At 41.9% G+C, this 20,634-nt stretch overlaps 2 protein-coding genes across 4 annotated transcripts in view; both read left to right on the forward strand.

Moving 5' to 3' along the window:
* NUDT2 (nudix hydrolase 2) overlaps nt 1–20,634 on the forward strand; it is a 213,492-nt gene that overhangs the window by 135,084 nt on the left and 57,774 nt on the right. The window lies entirely within an intron of this gene.
* UBAP1 (ubiquitin associated protein 1) overlaps nt 596–20,634 on the forward strand; it is a 37,569-nt gene continuing 17,530 nt past the window's right edge. For 2 of the 3 annotated variants that reach the window (XM_061477270.1, XM_061477272.1), the window contains exon 1: nt 666–792. The gene's annotated coding sequence lies outside the window, so the exon portion shown is untranslated. The other variant, XM_061477271.1, reaches the window with a different exon arrangement.

Consider the following 20,634-nt stretch of genomic DNA (forward strand, 5'->3'; position numbering starts at 1 on the left):
AAAAAAACCAAACCCTATAAAATAACCCTACATGCTTTCCATCTTCCCCTGAAAACCCCAGAGGATAATCTTGTTTTGCTGCTTCAGCCATGATTTACCACCATTAATCCCCCTCTCCACACCCTCCCTCACATACACACACAACCACCACCTGCATTTTGGACCAAACCCCCATGTTTTGGGCCAAAGCCTTCTTCAAAGGCTGAAAACCCGGCAGTAAAGCTGCTGTTAGGGGTAAATGCCGTGCTCTGCCGCTGGGTGGGCGCACAGCCCCTCGTGAGGGGATGAAGCCACCATGGCTGCTGAGGGAAGGGGCTAAGGAATACGGGGTGAAATATCCCTCTAGACCCGGCTCGACGCCTTCATCCAGTTCCCTATGGCTGTGTCCAAGTGGGAAAGGAGCAGGAAGTGCTGGAGGAGCCCGACAAAACCTGAGACTCTGCCAGCGACATGAACACTGGGACAGACGCGGTCCCCGGCACCGCCCCTCCTCCCCTCCCCTCAGGGGAGGGGGCGTGGCTCCCCTTGCCATGGCCCCGCCCCTCCCGCTCGGAACGTCGTCGCCAGGAGCGCCTCCAGATTGGTCCACTGGGGAGGGGGGCAGATGACCTGGCGGTGTGACGCTAGCGCGTCGCCTGGGAGGCGAGGCGGAGGGCAGGTAGACAAGATGGCGTCGCCCGGCGGCGAGGCTGGAGGTAGCGGTGCTTTGCGGGTGTCGTAGGGGCGGGCGGTGCGCAGTGGTCCGCGGGGACAGACGGAGCCGACAGCCAGGGGCCGCCAGGCGCCGCGCAGGTAACGACCGGGTCAGGAGGGGAGGCGGGAGGGAGTGTGCTGGTCCTATTCGTAACGAGGCCTGGGAGGGGGAGGGTGCAGCCGGCCGCTCCTCGGGCCCTCCACCCCGTCGCCGCTTCTGCTCGTCCTGGGTGAGAGGACTCTTTGTATCTCCGTCTTGGTTTGGTGCATGTGAAGCACTGGCAGGGTGACTGTGGCCCTGCTGGAGTCCCGGGGCGGGTTGGACGGGTCGCAGACCGAGGGCCGCTCCACCGGGCGTGAACGGGAGCTAGCCTGTGGGCGCTGCCTCAGTGCGTGGCCTCGCTCCGCCTTGGCGGCGTCTCGATACCGCGCTTGGGGGTGACCGTTAAGGGCAATGAGAACCCGCATGGTCAGCGCGAAAGGTCGGAGTCCTGCCGCTCGGACCCGGGGAGCAGAGGTGGGTCAGGCAGAGGGGGTGATGCTCCTATCCCTGCACTCGCCCGCTTTCCAGCAGTTTCGGGACTGCGTGAGTCAAGAGAATGCCTTTGTGCTTAATAATCTTTGATAATGATCTTTTGCCTTATGAGAGCTGATTGCTGTTCAGATCTGAGTAAACGGGCCGTGGTATTTGTAAGTTTCTCTCCACAGCAACTGAATTTGTGAAGGAGCAAAATGTTTGCTTTTGCTTTGCGGTGTGTGTGTGTATGTGGTTTTTGTCAAGCCTGCCTTCAGGTAATTTGCTGATTTCTGTCTCCTGTGTTGTGAAAACCATAGTATGTATCTTGCCTTCGCCACTGATCACTTTAGATTTCTACTGTGTTCACTTTTTTTCTTGCATCTTGTGGGCTGAAAACCCAAAGTCTTGTTTACTTCGTGGGTTGTAGCCCTTCACATTTCTGTTTATACAGGTTACCTATTTCGGGATCTTTTCCATTTAGCTGTTCTGCTTTTGAATGGGGGAGAGGATCATCTCTTTCTCTGCATTTGAAATGCAGGCATACCATGGGTGTATACAGTAGCGTAAGAATACTTTAGTTTTGTAGTTTCTAGCTTCCTTGTGTTGTGTTTATCTTGGTGCTTACTAGAAGTAGAACATTTAGCATTTCTGTGAACTATTCAGCATAATTTAAGAGCTGTTTTACTGAATTTTGTTAGCTCAATCTGTCATTTTAAAGGGAAAGAAAACTAGGATTGCTTACAACAGGTGGAAATGAGTAATCGCCTTATCAAGTGTTTTTATTCCACACATCACTTAAAAATAAAAAAAAAGTAGCCTACAGTAATCTTATAACACTGATGCTGCCTTAGTAGAAGTAAGAAGGTGGACTCTGGCACTTGGCTGTACAACTGATACAGCTGGCATCCTGGACTTAATGTATTCGTATTGAATTTAAACACTTTGAGGTGAGTATTTCTCCGTGACATGCGAATATTGCCAAATTGAGGAGCAACTGAGTTGTGACTGGTAGTCTAACTTCAGAGGCTGTGCTACTGATAGAAGGCATACTGTAGCTTACAGCCTGTTACAGGGTAAGAGGCTTTTGTGGGAGCTTGGTGAGGGGCATCTAACACTAGCTGTGGTCTGGGGTGTTAAGGAAGAAAGAAGTACTGGAATTAGCCACACCTGTTTCTTGCCTTCCGTTATCATCCTCAGAGCATGGGACTTTGCCCCTGTGCAAACTGCTGGATTCCTAGGGTTGACCTGGCATCTCTGCAACAGCAGTTTTCAGGGAAAAAGCTTTTTGGCTGGCTCCTTTTATTTTCTCCATATAGATCAGAGCTATGCGTGCAGCTCTGCACTTGTCCTTGGAGGGGAATAGGGCTCAGAAGGTACATGTGGCAGCGGCATCGTAGAGTTGAACTGATGTATTCAGGGCCATATGCAGGATGGTATTTTGTTGCTGTAACACAGTAGTACTGCTGCTTAATGACTTCAGTTTTCTGAAGCTATGCAGAGCTGTGATTCAAAAATAGCAGTGACTCTTTAGATCACTATTGCGAGTCAATGACAAACATTTTAGGCAAAATCTTAAGTCTAAGTATGGGGGGAGAAGGCATGTAGACTTTGAGCTTACCTTTTGCAAGCTTGTGGTTTTAGTCTCAAAAAACAAAACTGAAAGTGATCAGACTTTTGTTGCCTCAGCAGCTGTATCTGGCCTTCAAGTTTGACTGGTTCCCTCCACCCTCCGTGAGTGCACTGCAGAACAAAAGAGACAGGGAAGAAATTGCTTGTACTAAGGTCAGACACTGCATAAGTCAAGTGTAAGCTGAAACAAAAGTACCAGAAACTTCAAAGGGAAAAACAAGGAAATCTCAGGTACAAGATGTGTGAATGAATAAATGCTAGCTTCTCTTTAGTGAATTTAACTTAAATTTTCAGAATATTTTAAGAGTACGCTGATCAGTGTAGAGAATATGCTGATTATCTGAAAGACAATGCACAGTTTATGTTGGTGGATAGAAAAATCTTAATGGTGAAAAATCATCAAAAACACATGAAAGAGCTCAGTATCCATTTTTCACATGGTGTTTTGCAGTGCACAGCACTTGTTTTCCTAGACAACTAATAGAATAGGAGTCAGGTTCCTAGACCAATCCAGAAAACCAGCTCATGTACCTCTGTCATGCAGTCAGCCAGAGCTGTTTTGGCTTGTGCTGGTGGCAAAAGCGCTGTTGCCTTACTCATCCTCCTTTTTAATTGTATGATTTCCTGTTTCTTCCACAGAATTCAGGGGTTTTATTCAGGGCATACAATATTGTTGTCAGTGTCCAGCCTCTATATTTTAAGTGCTTGACATCAGCCTGTTCCTGTATTTTACAGTTGGTACTGGGTTGAACATCTTTATGAATTGGTCTGTGAGAAATCTAGTTTTACTTACTAGATGGAACTTCTGTCTGGCCTTCTCCAGCATCATTTTTAACATGATCACCCTCAGTCTCTTCAATCAAATTCCAGAGACTGAGCTGTCATTTTACAAAGATCTCCACCTAAAGGTATTACTGTCTGTTTAAAACTGATCAGTGAGATTCAGATCAATGTCAGTGTAAAAAAACTCTAGTGGAGCTGTAACTGGGAAGCTCTGGAAGATGTTTTTGAAAACTATTATTTTAAGAAAGGCAAAGAAAGGTTGTTCACAAATTATAAACAGCTTTTCTATTTGAAGAAGTAGGTCTTCTAGACTGTGTGACAGGTTGGTTTCCCTTCCCCTGTATTGTGTCTGCTTGCTCTGATAACTGTTGATCTCACAGCATGTACCACTCCATCACTGGGGTTGCAGTTGATCAATACAAGCCTGAGCTCACATTTTTGTGTGTGTTAACTACTTAGGTAGGTAATCCTCTCTGGAATGCAAGTGCATTGCTTAGTGCTTTGACCCTCTGACTTGATTTGAATAAGCTCATGTTCTGTGTTCCTAGTGACCTTTTGTAGTCAATGTAGTCTTGTTTTGAGGCCTCTAAGAGGAACTGAGTATTAGTTTTTTTTCCCATCTCTTAAATGATCAGATTTGTTCCAAATCCTTGCTTGTATAGGGAAGGCATTTTCTTAAATGTTAAGAAATACTGTCTTTCCTGTGTTTGGAAAATTCTGAAAGAGCAGCTTGAATTCCCAGACTTGGTTTTGGGATTTGTTTTTAATTTATTTTTCTATGAAGGCTGTAAGGTTTTTTCACAATCCTTTAAGCTTGCTATGTGCTTGAAGCACAGAAGTATATAAAAGGCAGAACAGAATATCAGTCTGGATTTAAACATTCTTTTCTAAAAGAGGAAAGCAGAGGGGGTCAAAATACCATTCTTCATTAGCAGTTGTTATAGTTTCTAACTAACTGACTGAGTTCAAATGGAAATTCTGAGCTTGTATTTTCTCAGCTGCATTTTATGTCTAAAACTCTTAACACCATGGTAACATTTTAAATCGGAAGAACATGAGTCCTATCCAAGAAGTGGTCAATTCTTCAGCTGGAAGATGGTTTGAATATGGTTATACTGAAGCCACCTAGCTATTGGTATCTAGTGTTATGGAAACTAGTAATAAAGAATTGTGAGCTCCGAGTTGACCTGCTCTGTGTTGCTGGAGATCAGCATTCATGGTAACTAACTACTAGGTTATGGGAAATACTTGATATAAGCCCTTTCCTAATGTTTATTGCTTGCTCCATTCAACGTCTCTAGGTGAACAGCAGATGAAGCTGTGACTGAAATGACTGGTGAGATTTATTCCCTGAGTTTGGAAGGCTGGGTTTGGGTAGTTATATTTCTTGACAGTATGTGTATTACCAGTTGTACTGTGTCAAGTGTTAGCGCTGGTCTTAATTTAGACATGCATATGTGCTTATGTGTTCAACTTAATTTGCCCATCAATTCTGAACTCTAAAATAAAGCTATATTCCTAGTTTATAAGCACTCTGCATAGTAATTATTAAAGCATATGTATTTCCTTTTCTGATACAGCAAAGCCGCGCTGGGATCCACCCTAATGACTAACACCATCATGTGGTGTCCTTGCACAGTAATATGTAATAATTTGACATAGAAATATAGGAGGCACATGTAGTAGTGAAAGGAGTTTATAGGAATAAAGTCACTATTAATCATCTGGAATAAAATTGCATGTAGTGAAAAAAGATAGAAAAGCTTTATGCTGCATACCCTCTGAGAAAGGAATGTGTTCTTAATCTTTTAATTAATTATTAGGTCACAACAAGCAGTTGATTGCTAGTCTATTTGACTTCTTGGTAGAAAATATCTTAAAAGTTTATAGTTTTATTTTGCTTGCTGTGTATGTAACAGTATAAAAAGTAGGGGTTTTATTGTGCTTTTCAGAACGTACCTTTAGGCTCTTTGTTGGGAAGAGGGGGAATAAGTAAATGAATGCATCCTCTAAATCGGGTGTTAGTTGGAATTTTGGAAACACAAATGGATAGAAAAATTACAGTAGTATAAAATAACTTTGCACTCGGGGGGTGTAATGAACCATAAAGAAAGGTTAGGGCAGATTTGTATATTACATGTCTCTGAGATTTATGAGCTCCTTATAAACCTAGATTTGTTAATCAAACTGTAATTCTGTCTGTGATCAGTGGCTGGCAGGGCTCTCTATCAGCAATTACTTTTACATCTAAGCATGTAACTACTTGGAATTATAGAATAGTTAGGGCTGGAAAGGACCTTAAGATCATCTAGTTTCAACCCCCCTGCCATGGGCAGGGACACCTTGCACTAAGCCATGTCACCCAAGGCTCTGTCCAGCCTGACCTTGAGCACTGCCAGGGATGGAGCATTTACCACTTCTTTGGGCAACCCATTCCAGTGCCTCACCACCGTCACAGTAAAGAACTTCTTCCTTATATCTAACCTGAACTTCCCCTTCTCAGTTTGAACCTATCACCCCTTGTCCTGTCACTACAGTCCCTATGAAGAGTCCTTCCCCAGCATCCCTGTGGGCCACCTTCAGATACTGGAAGGCTGCTCTGAGGTCTACATGCAGCTTCTCTTCTCCAGGCTGAACAGCCCCAACTTTCTCAGCCTGTCTTTGTGCGGGGGTGCTCCAGCCCCGATGATCCTCACGGCCTCCTCTGCACTTGCTCCAACAGCTCCATCTCCTTCTTACATTGAGGACACCAGAATGACCATGTAAGCAAAAGCCCAGAGGAACAAGAAACAAGGGGAGCTGTGGCACCTGTGTCTTCCTTTGTCCCCAGCACACAAAGCTCTCATGCCCATCCCTGGCTGTCAGGCCAAAGCCAGCAGCACACCACAACTGCCCCTTCTCCCTGTGGGGATGAAGGATGCCCTTATAAACTATGCTCTGTGTTGAGTTACTTTTGAGCTTGTAGCAGGTGATCCTTGAATATCAACCAACAGTCTTGGGCCCACCTGCCCTCTAGGGCTATATCCCACTTGAGGTATTGTCTTCTAGAAGAAGACAATTCTGAGGAATATTCTGTATTCTGAGGAATAATTTAAAGTATTTGAGTAAGAAAATTTTTTATCGAGTTTTAATCAGCCAACTTTGCATTACCATATCAATCTGAAGACCTGACAGACTTTTTAGAGGGGAAGATGCATTTTGGGACTGTTTTGGGACTACCATAGCTGACAAGGAGTGTCATGCCTGTACAAATGCAAAGTGCAGTTCCTTTAAGCTGTCTGTGAAAAAACTGTATGTGGAAGAGCAATCGCCAGATTCAGATTAGTGTCTTGTCAAAGGGCAGTTTTCAAAGTATCTGCAGTTACAGGATTCCTTCTTTTTTTTTTTTTTGTAGTAGGGACTTTAATACATGATTTCTGTTGACTTACCTGGAAATCTTTTGATAGCTTTTTAAACTTACAGTGCATTCCTAGATCACTGAGTGCCTGTGCTTAGTAATGTTTTTGCAAAGAAAATGCAAGTAAATTGGTAAAAAACTCATTGCTTTTAACTAACAGCGTTGAGTATTTCTTAATTTGTATGTAAAAGGAAAGCTAGCAGATTCAAGTGGGAACATAAATATAGTACTGTTGTATTCTGTAATCTCTTCTAAATGAAGATCTTCAGCTGAAAAAGCCATAATAAACACAGCTTTATTTTTAAGAATCCACAAGCATGTAGTAAGATGCCATATATGAAGGTAGACGAAGGTGAAGAAGATGAATGTGGCATGAATGGCTAGGTGGTTTAAGCTGCTTTTGGAGCTGGGAATGGACTCTAGAAATACACATTTGGTTGACAGAATGGCTGTCACATCTGTTTGTGGACATAATATTATTCTTTTCGTACCTGAGCTTCAGTATTGCATGCACAAGTAGTACGTGGTTCTGACGGTCTGCCTGTCTCTTGGGATGTTCTGTATGTGTTATGATCTTGGACTGTTGAAGAAGTTCTGCCTTCTTCCTCTCTGCCTTCTCTCCTCTCCCAAGAAGAGGAACACTTGAAATACACCAGTATTTGTTGCAGGGATCTAACCATACACTGGATAAATTGATGCTATGAATAACTTAAAAATTTTTTCTCTGCCAGCTTGAAGGGAAGGACAGAACCTGAGTATCCATTTTACTTACTAAAAGCTGCCTTCAAGGCATATTTCTCCTGTAATTTGGTGCTACTGCAGGAATGTAAATGCAATGCTGTCATTCTGTCATTAGGCAGCACTGAGTTTATTTGCTAGAATAAGCTGGATAGAATCAGACATCATGTGGGTTTTAAAAGAGGCAGATTGGGACCCATTCTTGGGTTACAGGAGAAAACCTAGTATCTCAGTTGAGGAACACTCAACTTACAGTCTCTCCACTTATTTTCTGTAAAAAGAGGTAATCTTGCTGGTTTGTCACAGTAATGATGGTCCACTGAGGTTCTGTACTGTTAGCAGTCCCATATTGTTACCAGTCTGTTAGGTGCTTGAAGAGGAAAAGCCAATGTGCATAACTGCTGTATGGTTGTGGGGCAGCCTTGTCCAGCAGCCTACTCTGGTCTAGTCATGAAGCAGAAGTGAGGCTTGATTGCTGAAGCTGCGTCATATCTGTCAAAACGTCCTGAGGAGATGAAGCTAGTGCATCTCTGAAGGCTACTTTGGCACATGAAATGAACTGTTTCTGTTTATTTATTGCTTTAAATGTTTCAGGGGTTGCATTCATTACTGTAGCTGCTGAAATAGTTTCTAAAAGGCAGGAAAAAAGTCTGTACCACTAAGTGAGACTATATATATATATATAGTGTATAACAAAATTGCAGACGCAAATTAATTTGAAGTAGAAACTAAGTTTGGACTAAATGCAGATTTGTGTTAGCAATTCAGAAAAACATCCTTAAGGCTTTTATAGTAAAATGGAAAGCTGAACAGGAGTGATTTGATAGGGAAAATTGGGAGACAAAGATACTGGTCCAAACTTGAGAGAATGCAGTGAGACTCCTGTGGTAGCTGTGGATTTGGGATTCAGGAAATACAGGTTCTGTTTGGGTTGTTACTGACTGAGCTAGATGCTTGTGGGTAGACTGCTTCATCCTTGTGCCATGTTCCCCACACCTGCAAAAGAGAAATAGTTTTACTGCTAATTAAGTGTCTTGACAAGTATTTTGAAGTCTCATGTAAGACCTAGGCAGTGCTGAGGGTCTAAGGGAATTGTGGCAAAACTGCTTTCTGGTCAGAGGAAAGGTAATGACTGAAAAATGTATGTGTAAGGGTGTTCAGTTTCCGGCAGTTTGAATATCTTGTAGCCTTCTAGATTTCATCTTAAAGCAGTGTCTTTCTGTGGCTATGGTTTCTTCCGCATTTTCCGTTCCAGTTCAGCATGAAACTCTATCTCAGTCTTAATACATTCTTATAACTGGGAGGCTTGTAATTGTGTATGTGTCTGCTACTGGTACCTTCAGAGTTTCTGCATTTTGTTCTGTGCATTAATGATAGGAAGATCATTTCTGTGTTTGTAGTGAATTTCAGGTTTTCTGTCCATACTAGCCCTTAAACTGATCTGTTCCAAATATTAACTGTACATGTAGTGCTGCAGTGCTGTGAATGAAGATTGAATTGTCGTCTTGCAGAGAGAAGCAAACCTGTTCAGTTTTTAAGTAAGGCTGTGTGAAACTTGAAACTCATTTTATAAAAACAATAGGAATTAAGTGTGTGTAGAGGTTATTTTATGATGCTTAGCGACCTACTGAGTATCTTGTCTACATGTAGCTGGTGACCTCTGCATGACAGCTGTGATACAGGAGGGCTTTCTGGAACAGTATGTAAAGGTGAGCATAGCAAATGGAGCATCCTTGAAAGTTAAATCTCAGGGGCTGGGTGGTTGCTCTGCTTTCCTGCTCAAGAGGGTGAGGTTTGCCTTCATGTTTGTGTATCTTCACTGCTAATAACCTCAGCTGTGTCAGTTGCACACAGAGAATAAAACCTGTTTAACAGATGTACTGCTGTAGGTCACTGAAGCTTTCTAGTGTACAACACGGCAAGCAGCTCATTTACTTATCATGTTCTGGTTTTGTAATATATCCGTATTCCTGAGGGCAACCTGAGTTTGACTTCTCTGCTCAAAGCCAAATTTCTACTTTTCTGCACTAGGCAAATTTATTCAAGGCAACTTAATTTCCTGTATCCCCAATGAATTAAATTCCAGAAGGGTACAGGGAGATGTTATTGTGGCCTTTCAGTACTTAAAAAGTCTTAAAAGTGTAAGGACTATAAGAGAAATGGGGAGAGACATTTTAGCAGGGCCTGTTGCAATAAGACAAGGGGCGATGGTTTTAGACTAAAAGAGGGGAGATTCAGGCTGGATGTGAGGAAGAGATTTTTTACAATGAGGGTGGTAAAATCCTGCTAATGGAATTTAATTTGGTGTTGACTACTGTTTCCCATCTGGGTCATCTTTTTAATTCAGCCATTCAGTCCTATTTGGACTGGGTGGAAAAACATAAAAATAAAAGCAGGCTTAACAGATACTATATCTGGAGATGAAATAAGATAGGTTTTTATTTAGGCATTATTGCCGTGGGACCGTATTTTTATTTGTTGAATTCACCTTTTTATATTTCAATTTGATTCCTTTGTTCTATTGAGTTAGTCTGGGAATAAATGTCCCCCTAAAGAGACCTGAGATCAGAAAATGTGAAAATAGCTGAAGTGAGTGTTCACTTTGAACAGTGATGAGGGCTTTTCCCTTGTCTGTTAGTTTCATCCTTAAGTGCAGAAAACCTGGGATCTTTTCAGATGTATATTTATGCCTATGCTTATTTTCTTGTCTTAGTGTTGATAAGAAGGGATGAATGAAAAGAGATACTGGTTGGTTTAGTAAGAGTGGCACATGAATTATGGACAAAATGAGCTAGCATTGGAAGCTGAAGCTGTACCAGTAACATGATGGTGGAAGAAGATGCATAAAACCTCAAGAAAGCCTTTAAGTGTGTGAAGAATGTCACATCCGTAGCACCTAAGATAGAATTCACGTTTCTGACGTTAGCACAAGACAAAGGCAAACCAAGCTTATAAAGTATATTTTGAAAATCAGGAAGCTTTGAGAAGGTGTGAGTTTTTTATTGTGACTTTGCAGAAATGTGTTTTGGTGAGCACACTTTTCCAGGTATGCTGTGGTCACCTATTCGGTGCTTCAGTAGTAAGGAGTTTTTAGGACTTTTGTTTTCCTATCTGTCAAAGGGTGTGTTTGGTGAAAGAGTAACTTATGGTGAAAACAGGCAGCACTGGGAGATTAAAGTGAAAGAGGGTAGATTTAGATTGGACATAAGGAAGAAAACACTGGCACAGGTTATGTAGAGAAGTTGTGTATGTTCCATCATTGGAAGTGTTCAAAATCAGGTTAGATGGGACTTTGAGCAATGTGATCTAGTGAAAGATACCCCTGCCTATGGAGGGGGGTGTGGACTATATAACCTTTGAAGGCCCCTTCCATCCCAAACCACTCCATGAGTAAATTAAGTGAATTTGCGGGTCACTTGTGTTCTCAGAACATGGCTTTTCTAGTTGAGACAAATGAAGTATGTTAGTGGAAAATGGGGATATCAGATGGCTGGAAAAGTTACGCAGTTCTAACCCACATGAGATCGTGTAGGGAGTGGGCAAAGACTGCTGCTGGCCTTATGTGTATTTAGAATTCTTTGAGGAAGCAATGAGATTTGAAGCTGCAACTGCCATGCAGAGTTAAGGTTATAGCCTGCTTGCTGGAAGACAGGCAGAGTTGTTTGTAGGTGGGCTAGGTAATTTAACAGCCTGAGTTTTCTGTTGGTACCACACGGAATGTTGCTGGAAAAAACTGTGGTGAGAGTGGGTAGTGCATGTGACTGTAATATGAGGAAAAATTGATGAATCTGTAGTAGTCTTAACACTGGTCCCATTATTCTTGTACAGTGCAGCATACACATATTTTGGCTGAGTTGAAGTATATAAAATGGCAAGTGATGTTTGACCTGCTGTCAGATTTTATTTTTCTCTTTTAAAACTTTAATGGAACTTGATTTCTTCCTAGATGTTTTTTGTCCCCTTTGTTAAAATAATTCCATAAGCATTCACATTTCACCAATTTCTAACAAAACCCATACCTCTCAATGATCAGTACCGTTTCCCTTCTGAGCTTAGACAGGGAAAGGTGACAGTTGTGTAGCTTTCATTAGAGTGGATTTTTTTAAAATTTAATCATGTAATTGTTGTAGTGTGTTTAAATGGATTAAATTTTTGATTAATAATTATCAAAAGAATACAAATTGCTTTCTGCAGTATAATAGAGTTCTTGCCTCTGTTGGGAGTAGATCTTGGTACGATCAACGGGAGTTGAACTTGTTTCTAATTGTAAGACCTGCAGCTGCCTGTACACCTCTCTTGGTCAAAGAGTGTAAGAATCAGTAGCTTAAAAACACACAATCCTGTTATTTTTGGATTAAAAAGGGGATGTTCTGATTAATAGCAAAAGCTGTTGTACTGTGTTAACGTTGGCAGAATTCTGGGAATGTTTGTCTAGTTCTCATTCATAACTGGGACAAGTCTGAAGTATTAATAATTTTCAAGAATTACTGAGTCAGCTTGTTGCGTATTGAAGTAACACTGCAACAACCAGAGCAGCATTTTAATTACCTTTTGCTGCTCTGGGTTCCAGTCATACATTTTGTATGCCCAGGATATTCCAGTATTTGTTTCCATACATCTTTCTAGAAAGAACGGAGTAAGTGGGCTATTTTGTTGTTAAAACTAGTAACTTTCTGTAGCTAGCAGCCTCTCATTTGAGAAGGTTGTGCTGAAATTTTAGCTTTCTTCTAAAGTGCTAGGATTAACTGAAAAACAAGTGTACATATGTGTGTGTACAACATGTACACTCTGGCTAGTGCTAAGATTGCTCTTAAAGGTTTGATTTGTTCATAGTAGTATGAAGTCTTGTTCTTACTAAGCTGAAGTAGCTAAGTTTGTTACTAGATTATTTCAGTCTGACTATTGTCTCTCAAAAGTGGTAGGTATTTGCAATACAAACTTTAGGTCTAGGAAAATAATAGAAGCAGTTGCTTTGCTCGTGAAGTTGGGGACTTGCTTCAGTACTGTATTGTGAGATTATTATAACCCTCATGTGTGGCTGGATCATAATTTTTTTGCTTTTTTCCTAGCATGTAGGAGTTGCACAGCTTATTTATATTTTCCTGCTGTGGCTTATCTTGCAAATGTTTGTCTTGCTTCTGTCTCAAGGAGGGGAAGTTGGTCCTTCTGGTTTACCACCATTTCCTTGGTGGTGGTGTATTTTGTAGATTAGCAAAGCTGATCTTAAAAAGCAAAAGGTAATGTAAACCTGTATACTTTTTTTTCCCGCCTCTGTTTGTATGATCTTTAAATAACTTAAGTAACAATCAGTAGTAGGAACCGTACTCTAAAATCACCTGTTCTCGGAGTTGACAGAATCTGTGCTGTCCCCTTGTTTGCAGAGTCTGAAAGTCAGGGCAGCCTTAGATGTTAATTGCACATGGTTTTCTCTTCTGACGGTTCTTTTTTTTTTTTTTTTTTTTTTTAAGACTCCATTTTAAAAAGGTCACCTATTTTCTGCAACAGTTAAATATGAATTTAGAACAGCTGCATCTTTTATGTTCTTGTTCTTCTCATCAGCTTCTGGTCAAAGGAAAGCCTTGTGCAGATCTGCCTTGACCACAGGGCTGTCTATAAGTAATTTTCAGTCTCCTTATGCTCTTGCCTGTGAAACCTGTACTTCCAGAGGCTTGTGTGGTGTATAAGCTTCAGCTTTATTGAAAACTTGTATGGCAGGTGATAGCAGTGATTGAAAAACTGGTGCATTAGTGTACTGCATGTCCTCAGCCATTGCATGTTTTTTGTCTCTTTATTTCTGGGTGAAATATATGCCAAATTACGTTGTCCCAAAAATAAAGTCAGGATCTTAAATGAGGAATAGAGTTGTGCATTATCATTTAAGAGCCATAAATCCTTAAACAACCCAAATAGGTCATGCTTTTAACAAGTCCAGTGTCTTTAATGCACAAAGTGAGACATGACATGAGAGTAGCTGTGTAACCAAAGGTGTCGGATATTGATGTAACGAATTCATATGGAACAATAGCACCAGAGATGCTGTGTTTTTCTAAGAGCTTGTGGAAGAGCTGTCTTTTAACTTCCCATTGATTGATGTGTGCTGAAGCAGAAGGTCTAATTGCCCACTATGTCACATTAAGCAATGGCACAATTTGAAAAATCAATTTCTCCTAATCTTTGTGGCTTCTAGGAAGGTGCTATTCAACATCTGCATGTAAAGCCCAATAATGGATGTTACTGCCATCACTAAAAAGTATTGTCTCGTAAATCCAATAATGTGATCTGCACACAGACCTACTCTTCAGGGGCTCTTTTTCCTTGTCCTTCCTACTCACGTATTCTGGAAATGTTTTTAAAGTGCTGTTGTGTTGGTTCCTGTCTCTCTGCACCTCAGTCATTGCACTGAAAGTAACAAACTGAGTCACTTTGATTTTTACAGGCTGTCTTTCAAAATTTAGGTTTCTCATGATAGCCCTTTGATCCATGGGGTGTGTATGCAGCAAAGGTATGTCATACCTTCCTCTTCCCCCTGTTAATGTAATCCCTCCTCTGCAATTGAGTAAATGTATGATGACCGTTAGCACTTTCATCCCTGTCCTGGGCTCAGCTCTGACAGTTATTTTCCTCCTTCTTAGTAGCTGGTGCAGGGCTGTGCTTTGGCTTTAGTCTGACAAGAATGCTGATTAACACACGTTTTAGCTCTTGCTCAGTAATGTTTACCTTAATCAAGGACTTTCTAGTCTCTCATGCTCTGTCAGTGAGGAGGGGCACAAGAAACTGGGAGGGAGGAGAGACAGGACCCCTGATCCAAACTAGCCAAATGGGTATTCCATAGCACAGCATGTCACGCCCAGTATAGAAACTGGGGGAAGTGACCCAGAAGGCCCAGATCACTGTTTGGGTTGGGCTGGGTATTGGTTGGTGGCCGGTGAGTAACTGTGTTGTGCATCACTTGTGTTTATTGTTTTCTTTTCCTTTTCCCCTTTTAGTTTTATATTCTCTCCCCTTGTTATTTCTGTTATTATTGTTATTAGTTTGATATTATGGTTTAGATAATTGGACTGTTCTTATCTCAGCCTGCTGGGGGGAGAAGAGGGGAGGACAGTGAGCAAGCAGCTGCATGGTTCTGAGTTACTGGCTGGGCTTAAACCCTGATACTCCCACAAGATGGAGGCACATCATTAGATTTGTTTTAACCTGTAGCCATTGAAAATTGGATGGAAATTGTAAGTGATTGCTTCAGGGAGGGTCTGGTTTGACTTTGCTTATCTTACAGTAGACCCAGAACCTTAATGTACTTTATCTCCTGGATTGTAGTAGCACTTTAAAAGGAATTACTGTGGATATACTTAAAACTTTTCTGTGAAGACTAGTGAAAATTGGTTTTTCTTTTTTCCTTCTTTTTATTTTCTCTGCAGGACATGTCTTTGCAGCACATCAAATATAGTTTTACAATGACTTTATCCAAAGAGCTGTTATCAGTGGCTCAACATCATTGTCCTTTACGAAATGGGCATACCTTCATGCAGTTGACTGTGCTTATTGTTTGCAGGACTGTTGAAAGTACAAAGCAGAAGCATTTGCTGCAGATTTTGGGGTGATGTCATCTGTTTAGAGACTGCAGTAAATGAAAACAGAATCTGGTTTTGTGCTGTAGTAAACTTCTGTGATCAGCTTTTTGCTGTCAGACTAAGAGATCTCGGTTATGTAGCAATGATTGAACGCTTACATAGGTGGGAAGCTTTGATACGGGAATCTTAATGTTTGTTTAATCTTGCCAACAGGCACTGTCTGCTTCTCTTTTTGTTGTATGAGGGTATATACAGAATCCTGATGTTGGTTACAGCCTTTCATTTGCACTGGAACAAGTAGTTACAGTGAAAACTTAAACCAAATCTGAATGTGGAATACCTGTAATGCATTAGAAATCAGTGACTTGAACAGAACATCTTCTCACCTGTTTCTTAGTGTAAAATCATTAGTAGTGCGTTAATGTAATATGGGCAGCAAAATTACCTTTTCTTTTTGATTTCTTTGTCTTTTTTGTGGTTTTCAGAGTGAATATATGCATCCTCCGTTCTGTAGGCTACATAATGTGTGCTAGCAGGCAAAATGGAAGTTGCAAGATCAGGGGTCTTGTCTCTGAAAATCGTAGATGTGCTGGTTTGATTATGGTTGATAACTTCAAGCATTTTTGTTTCTTCTGACCCATGATAAGTACGTTTCTCATTTATGTGAATCTTAGGTGGGAGTTAATTCAGAGAATTCATGTGTCTGAAATCTAGGGGTACTTGCACCCCGGAAGGAGAGATATAGCAACAAGAGACTGGTTCCTTTTGACAAATAGTTAAACTGGCTTGACTTACCACTGAGAAAGCTGTAGGTGCTGTTAGTTGTAGGATGTTTTCATCAGAGCTCTTTCAGAATAAGAGGGATGGAAATATAAGCTCCAGCGAAAACACCGACGGAAGGAACGTGGAAATAATAATTAAAAACCACCCCAAGTTCCCAGGGCTCCTTATGAGTCAGTCTTGGTGGTAACTTTTCTTTTCCTTACCTGTTGATGTGACTGTCCCTTTATGCACCAAATCATGCTCTTCTGTGTTCTCCTGTCTGGCAGCACAGCAAAGTAGTCATTCAGGTTTAAGTGATGACATGCCAGGCACTGTCTTGGTCATCTCAGCGCTGTCCCTTCAGGTCCTTTTGCCTTGTTATCTATCTCTCTGTGCCAATTGTTTCTGTCATCGGTGTTACCTCGTCACTTCTCTGCTGTATCTGAACAGCAACAAATCAGAATTTTTTGCTGTTCTGTTTGTTTCCATGTCCCCCTATCCCCTTGTATCATCACTCTGAGGTTCTCTGCCCTCATCCTGGGCTCTGCTATGCTATGTTTCTCTGGCTGGCTGATTTTAAGAATGTTGCCTTATTGCCTCAGTGTTATTAAGTGAAAAATGAACATGCAGGAAGGGAAGAGTTCCATCAGGTTGCTTCAGTGGCTGATGCTGTTAAAGTTGCTTGTAATGTTTAGACACTTGCTACCCATGTCTTCTCTTCAGAGAGTTATCCAGAACCAAAAGCAATTTAATGGGACTAAGGAAGTCTAAGTTTAGAGAAGAATGCTTGTAGGTGGCTGTAAAAAAAAAAAACAAAACAAAAACCAAACTTGTAGTACTGTGCAACTAACTTGTTTACATAGCCCAGCAAAAGTATTGAAAAAGTTCACATGCAGTAGAGGATGTTTGTCAGTTTAAAATGTGCAGCTGTGCATGGTTCCCAGTGATGCCTTCAGCATCCTATTCTGGAGCCTGAAGATCAAAGGCAACAGTGATAGGGCTTGGCAGTCATCTATTAGCTGATAAGGCTTTGTGAGCAAGTCCTTTAAATTTGTAAAATAGAGGTAACAAAGTTATGCAGACCTTTACTGCACAGTGTAATGGCCTTGACTAAGCAAATAATGGGTCACATAATGCCCAGACATGTAGTGGCAAAGTCAGTAACCTAACTGGCTGCAAACATGTTTTTTTTCCATCCAGCAGGACAGGGCAACAGCAAGATGCTTGATACAGTGGTCCCCAAATAGCTCATCAAATCTGATTAGTCACAAGACACTATTTTAATTAAACCCTCTTTGGAATGGAGGTGATGAAATGTGGTTGGCAGCCTGTCCTAGCGTCACTGTGTGCAGTGCTTAGCAATTCTGTTTGCTGACTGTGCTGCAATAATGGTATCTTTGTGAGTGCATGCTCATAGTGCATCAGGAAGAGCTAGTGTGATAAAAACTCAAATGCTACCTGAATCTAAAGTGTGACTGTCTCTGTGGAAATACTAAATTCATTATTAGCTTGCTGTTGATATGCCTTAGCTAATTCTCTAATTAAAGTAAGGTGTTGCATATGGCAGAGGAATCCATTTTCCTATTGCACATTGAAGGATTTTACTGCAGGATTGTCAACAAATTGACACTGAGAATACATCCAAGGCTTTATGCACCTCCATGTTGATATACTGCTGTGAAATTCCCTGAGTGCTAGATATGCATGTCTTTGGTTCTGTGGGATTTGTGTGCATTGCTACTAATATCCCTGGAGTAAATGGATTGTATCACAGTTAACTTGGCATTCAATTACCTGAGATCAGTGTGTGAGGTGGTAACTTAGTATGTCCTTGCAGCAGCCTGATGGAGAGGGAATAATATAAATTAACATTCTAAAAATGTTGTCTTTGAGTTTTCTTTTCACTGTCCTTTAGGTACAGTCTGGAGTAAGCTGCTTCTGGTGAATGGGGCAGACAGTGTAAACCCTATTGCCTGCAGATAACTGGTGCTACATTGAAAAGACTACTTTGTCAACTCAAATTGCCAAAATGAGGAGGTTACTTCCTCTCATCAGAAGTTCTGAAATCTTACAGAAAAGGATCACTTGCTTTTCATTCTGTGAAATGTGTAGAGGCCTTCTCCCTGATTCAGCTCCACTGTAATAGTAGTGGATGATTGGGAGCACATTCTTGCAGGCAGTGCTGGTGACATACAGAAGATTGGTGAGATTAAGACTGCATGATTTCACACGTGGCCTGGCTTGTTCAATAATAACAAATCAAGTTGATGTCTTAATTGCTGATCTCATGCAGAGGAGCTAGTAATGTAGCAGCTTTTCTGATTGTGTGATTTGGGTCTGAAAGGTGTAGCCTTTTTCATGTACTGCAGTATGGTCTCCTCCTCTGCAGCACTGGGGCTGGTATAGCCCATTCAGCTCCAGTAGTTGACACACAACTATACTGAGTGGTCCTGTAGCTTTGCCCTGGAGAGCCTTCCTGAGGTAGCAGGCTTGGCAGTGTTTCACCTCCTCTTTGAAGGCTCAGAGTTTTGTTTATTTCTGAGAAGTTGTCATCTAGTGTCAAAAACAATTCTCTAGCTTAATGGGGTAGTTTTGGATATAATACCAATGTTGAGAGAGATGGTGAGATGTGCTAACAAGCATAAAATCGTAGAATGTTTTTTATTGGAAGGGACCTTAAAGATCATCCAGTTCCAACCACCTGCCATGGGCAGGGACACTTTCCACCGACTGGGTTGCTCCAACCTCTCTCCAGCCTGGCCTTGAACACTGCCAGGGATGGGGCAGCCACAGCTTCTCTGGGCACCCTATACCAGCACCTCACCACCCTCACAGGGAAGAGCTTCTGCCTAATATCTCGGTCTCCCCTGTGTCAGTTCAAAGTCATTCCCCCTTGTCCTATCATTACATGCTCTTGTAAAAAAAGCCCCTCTCCAGGTTTCTTGAAGCCTCCTTTAGGTATTGGAAGTCTGTTACAAGGTCCCCCCCGATCCTTCTCTTCTCCAGGCTGAACAAGCCCAGCTCCCTCAGCAGAGGTGCTGCAGCCCTCAGGGCATCTTCATGGTCTCCTCTGGACTTGCTCAAGCAGGTCCACATCCCTCTAGTGTTGGGGCTCCAGACCTGGCTGCAGGACTGCAGGGGTTGTCATGAGAGTGGAGCAGAGGGAGAATCACCTCCCTTGACCTGTTGATCACACTCCTTTTGATGCAGTACAGCACAGGATTGGCAAATTGGGCTTCAAGCGCACACTGCCACCTCATGACGCGCTTCCCAAAGAACCTGATAAACATTGAATGACTAACAGGTTTTATGTGCAAGGTATGCCTGGAGTTGCCCAGCATGACTCACTTCCCCATCGCCTAGCATCTGCTCATCGTGTTTTATTAATTCTGTTGCACCCAGGTAACCTTCTACATAGAGCTTTGGCTTTGGCTATATGTTGAGTTCCTGTAACCAGTAGGGTTGGTGTACATAATTGATTTTCATCTAGTATTGAAAGGGACCTCTGCAGAGCAAAATGTAATTTCCTGAGGTACTTGAAACTAGCTCTTCTTGACCCCAATTATGTCTTCAGCTACCAGGAGGAATAGCTAAACTGTCTCTGTAATCCTCACCTTAGGAAACCCTTCCTATATGTTAACATTTACAGTTGTAATCTGCAGTGAAAACAGTGAGGCTGAGAGTTAAACCTTGACTGAGGAATGATGGTGTGAATGTTAGATCTGATTAGAGTTGTGCTTTGAGTGCTGCCTGCTGCAGTGGGGCTGTACCAGGTAACTTCATGGTTTTGAAGAACGGCTCTTGGGCATTTCCATCTGTGAGCTGGAGGACTTCAGGAACAAAGGGCAACTCTGATTCTGTGTCATGCATAAATTCAAAGGAGGCCTTACAAATTCAGCTATTTGAAGAATTATGCTCTGGTGTCTAGAGATTGTACTTCTAATCTGGAAAAAGAATCCCGGTATGTTGTTGAACACCATAAGCATCCTTGAGCACGGTTTTAACTGAAAACTAATGAGACAACTGTCTTAACTCTTTCTCAGCACAGGCCTGCTCTGTTGTAAAAGCTGGCTGGGCATTTCTGTGTTTTAACATCTTGGCCATGTAGGACTAGCATCCAAACTTTAAAAGTTGTTAGTAGAATTCTGTGGGCAGTGGATGAGGACAGTTGTTAGCATTATTTCCTTGTGTGTATCTGAAAATATCTCAATTTATTGTATACCTTTTGTTACCTGTGCGTTACCCAGTGTGTCTAGGCAAGTGCCACACTGGCTAACTGACTGCGTAGCCAATATGATAGTATCCCTTTACTAGAGCAGCAAGGATTAAACTGAAGAGGATCAGTGTGGTATTTCCAGTAGGAAGGGCTATTCTTAATGCCAGGTAGGCAGGGTGTGCTACACAGGGCTGGAACGGAATGGTCTTTGAGCACTGTGATCTGGAACTCTGTCTTCCTGATCATCCGCGGCTGCTGCTTGGCTGGTTTTATTGGCTTTTTGTGTGGTTTGGGTTTTTTTCCTTCATTTTGCTATTTAGATTGTCAGACC

The sequence above is a fragment of the Pezoporus flaviventris genome, unplaced genomic scaffold, assembly GCF_033815535.1.
Source record: "Pezoporus flaviventris isolate CSIRO_AGI_PZ_B2104156 unplaced genomic scaffold, CSIRO_AGI_Pfla_v1 ptg000100l, whole genome shotgun sequence".
Classification (NCBI taxonomy): domain Eukaryota; kingdom Metazoa; phylum Chordata; class Aves; order Psittaciformes; family Psittacidae; genus Pezoporus; species Pezoporus flaviventris.